The 4,474-nt window shown below is 41.1% G+C and overlaps 1 pseudogene; it reads right to left on the bottom strand.

The window, feature by feature from the left end:
- Positions 1–593: 593 nt before the first annotated feature.
- Positions 594–746, bottom strand: LOC125159855 (uncharacterized; annotated as a pseudogene).
- Positions 747–4,474: the final 3,728 nt, after the last annotated feature.

The raw sequence follows: 4,474 nt of genomic DNA, 5'->3' as shown, positions 1-4,474 counted from the left end.
GAGAGGCAGGCATCTGTGTTCAGGACACCCCTCTTCCACCAGATCTGCAGACTTTTTACTTACACATTGAGAACAGACAAAACATGAAGGAATGAAAGAAAAGCCCAGCACCACACAGAGATTCAGGGCCACCCCAGGGTCAAAGCTCAAATTGCCATCCCATTCATGTCCTTACTCTGCTTCCCTCACTGACAAAGACATCTTCTGTGCAAGGGCACAGAAACCTTTGAGGAGATGGGGATTCCTGGAGTCCTGCAGGGGGCCTAGAAATGTGTTTTCTGAGAGAAACACGTTACCTGTGCACATTCATGGTCTTAAGAGTGTTTACCTTAATTCACAGGCAATTCAGCTTTTAAATACAATATGAATTGCAGAGCTATTTTGTCCCATTGTAAAAGGGAGGTAGAAATTCTACGTAAAAGAATGAACAGAAACATGTCTCAATTTCAGGTGTAAAACTCCCATAAGGCATCATGAGACAAAGTACCAGTTGCAACTGTTCCTGGGACACAATTGAACCTGCTCATATAAATACAACTGAAGAACTCTGTGAGTTACTGGCCCTGCAGGTAATCACTGATTCTCTCCCTTCACGACTGAAGTTCCACGTACATTTTCGATTACACATGCCGCTTCTGAAAATTCAGAGTATTTCCACCTAGGGGACAACTGGAGAAATTCTCGATGAGCAATAATCGCGCCTCGGATAAACCTCATTGGCTATGATACTGCCACTGCGCAAAGCTTGGGAGAACTTCTCTATTGCACATTGACCAACACAGAAGGACCAGTAATGAGTTCTGAAATTTAACTAAGAACCCTCAACACTGCACAAAGCACACAATATAATGTTGGAAAGTGTTGTTATCTTTTCCAGTCACGAGGCTCATAGCAGACATTCTGAACAAATTCATGGCCTACTCTGAAATAGGAAAAAAAATGAAAATAATCAGGATAATCCCATGCAAAGAAAGTGAGAAAGGTGTCCCATGCTCCAGAAGACTTGAGGGTGCAGTGAAGTGTCATTCTCCTCAAGTTATTTCCACAAACACAAAGTGATAGCCACGTGGTCCTCCACCTCCACACACTTGTGGCGTCCAGAGGCACTAGCTAACATGATGATCTTAAACTGGAGAAGTCTGGAGGCTTGTGAGGATGTAAATCAAACAGTAAAAATACCAGAGGGCATAGAAAACCAGACAAGGTCAGATAAATTTTCCAGAAAGCATTGCAACTGAAATAGGCAACAGAATTTACCTTGTCTTTCTCTGCATCCATGGTAGAGACACAACTGATATTCCCCATGGGAGTTGCACCATGTCCTAGGTCTCATAAAAGATGGAGGGGGATGGAAGTTGATTCTGACTTGCATAGACTGTGTGCAAGAAAAACAAACCATCCGCAACAGGTTTCATTATATTCAACTCTTTCACATTCTCATGTCCCGTACTAGGGGCAGAGGGTTTTTCAGGTGCCTCAGGTGACCCTTGAGGACAAGAGGGAGATCTGATCCTGTCCTTTGAGGAAGGTCTACATGGCCCTGGTTCAGGAGTTTTTATAACTAATCAAGCATCTGTGAACAGTTCAGGTCTCAACTAGCTAGAAATAAAGTTAGGGGTGTGTTTCATCCCTCAGAGAGCCCAGCACATGGTCTCTGTACAAGCTACATCCTAGGGAGTCAGCATGTATAAGGCCTCTTTCCTTCTCAGAGACATGTGTTGCCCAGCTCACTGGGTGGAAACGACTGCCCATTTCATTCATTTCCTGAGAAATTTGAAGCACATTACACTGTCCTCACTCAGGCTAACCTGAAAGCCCTGTGGTGCCATCACTGCATCCTCTCCAAACACTCAACAAGTAAAAAGACAAAACGTGTTTTATAAGTCAACTCATACTGTTTCAATCATCTTTCCAGATGGTGGAGGTGGAGGGTGAGGTCCCAGAGGCCACCAGGTTGGAGAAGTTGGTGGTGGCCCAAAGACCCTGGATGGTGATAAAGAGCAGCCCAACGGGGTATGACACGGAGGGCACTTCTGAGAAAGGAGGAACTGTTCTGGAAGCCATTTTGACATGCCGGACAGAAATTAAACTTTTGAGATGTGTTAGAGTAAAAGGTGAAAAATCCAACACCAACACTAACATACCTGAACCCCAGTGAAGCCGGAATGGCACCTCTCTCCTTCCCCTCCACCTGGTTTCAACAGGGCAGCATTACTGCCACAAAACTCCACCCTTCCCAATGGGTCCAACCTAGAGCTTCTAGGCATTTGTGGAGACAAAGCAGTGCATTGCTGGCAGCAAGCATGGTACTAGCTGTGCCTGAAAATGTAGGGAAGGAAGTGGCTACTCTTAAAGCATCAGGGGGATAATTACAGGCTACTAAAGAAAGTCTGTTTCACACACACAGGCTTCTATTTCCAGGACTACTCTCTATCCAGCCCTTCACCACTTCAACAGCTACGTCTTGGCATAATAAGAGCTGAAATGGTGAGGAAGAATTTTGTTTTCATATCATTCGTTTACATCTTTAATCCATTTCAAGTTAATTCTTGGAGTGATGTAACATAAGGTGCTAAGCTTTAATCTTATACATGTGACTATCCAATTTTCCCAGCTCCAGTTATTCAAGAGACTACTCTTCTCCACTGAGTATTCTTGACTCCCTTGTCAAATACTAGTTGACTGTGCATGCATGGCTTTAGTTTGGGCTCTCAATTTCCATTCCATTGCCTTGTGTGTGTGTGCCTATGCCAATGACATAACTGATTTCTTTGTGTTAGAATTCAGCTTGAAATCAAGAAGTGTGATGCCACCTGTTTTGTTCTTTCTTGCATTGGCTACTTGGGGTCTTTTTGTGGTTCCAAATACATTTGAAGATATGTGTTTCTAATTGCATAAAACTTACATCCATTGGATGTTCTTTCCTGCTTTGTCAAAGATGAGTTGGCCATACGTTTGTGGGTCTAGTTCTGGGGTTTCTATTCTATTCCATTGGTCTATGTGTCTGTTTTTGTGCCAGCTATACTGTTTTCAAGCCCAGCGATTAATTTTATGACTATTATTCTAAAATTCACTTTCTGTTATATTATTTAAATTCTTTTTGGTCAGCTCCTTAGCTGTTGTTATTTCCTGGAGATTCTTCTGAGGGGAATTCTTCCGCTTGGTCATTTTGGATAGTCCCTGGTGTGGTGAGGACCTGCAGGGCACTTCTCCTGTGCTGTGGTGTATAACTGGAGTTGGTGGGCGGAGTCTCCTGTTTCTTTCATACAAATTGAATTTCTTCCATTTCTGCACACAGGTTTTACAGTTTTCTGTAGAGAGGTCTTTCACTTCCTTAGCTAAATTTGTTCCTATAAATTTTATTGGTTTTGATGCTATTGTAAATGGGATTGTTTTCTTTCCCTCTTAGATAATTTGGTTAGTGTATAGGAATGCTACAGAATTTGATCTGTGACTTTCTATTTTGGAACTTTATTGCATTTCTTGATTAGATAGGAACAGGTTCTTTTACATTAAACTTTTTATTTCATTCCTTTACCTTATTTTTAAAAAATCATGTTATTTGGGAATAGCTGACACACTGTGTTACATTAGTTTCAGATGAACAACATAGTGATGGGACAAGTGTATACATGCTGCTACGCTAACACAGGTGTAGCTATCGTCTCTCACCATGCATCACCACTCCAGTACCATTCTCTATTTTCCCTATGCTATGTCTTCTACCTGTGATTTATTCATTCCATAAACAGAAGCCTGCATCAACCAATCCCCTTCACATATCTAGGGCATCCTTGTCTTGTGCCTGATCTTAGAGGAAAATCTTTCACAATCTCACTATTGAGTATGATGTTAGCTGTGGGCTTCACATACATGGCCTTTCTTATGTTGAGATATGTTCCTTCTACACAGAATTCTAAAGAGATTTTTAGCACAAATGGATACCAAATTTTCTCAGAACTTTTTTTTTCTGTGTCTATTGACATCGTCACATGAGTTTTCTTTTTAATTTTTAAAATGTATTTATTTATTTTAGGTTAAATTTATTTATGTATTTCTTTAGAATTTATTTGTTCAAGTGTTTAATTAAATTCCAGTTGGTTAACATACAGTGTAGTGTTAGTTTCAGGTATAGAATGTAGTCATCCATCACTTACATACAACACCAAGTGTTCCTCACTACTAGCGCCCTCCTTAGCCCATCACCCATTAAACCCATCCCCCTGCCCACCTCCCTTCTAGTAACCCTGCCTTTGCTATTTATACTTAAGATTCTGGTTTCTGGTTGATTTTTTTTCATTCAAGTATGTGAGGAGTCACATTTATTGATTTGCATTTCTGAAACATCCTTCCTTTACAGGGAAAAAAGCCCTTCATCACGGTCAATGATCCTTTTAAGGTGATGCTGAATTTGGTTTGCTTGTATATTATTGGGAATTATTCATCTATATTCATCACGGGGATACTGGCCTAT

The sequence above is a fragment of the Prionailurus viverrinus genome, unplaced genomic scaffold (assembly GCF_022837055.1).
Source record: "Prionailurus viverrinus isolate Anna unplaced genomic scaffold, UM_Priviv_1.0 scaffold_68, whole genome shotgun sequence".
In the NCBI taxonomy this organism is placed as follows: domain Eukaryota; kingdom Metazoa; phylum Chordata; class Mammalia; order Carnivora; family Felidae; genus Prionailurus; species Prionailurus viverrinus.
The sequence above is the reverse complement of the archived record's forward strand: the minus strand, read 5'-3'. Positions and strand labels throughout refer to the sequence as shown.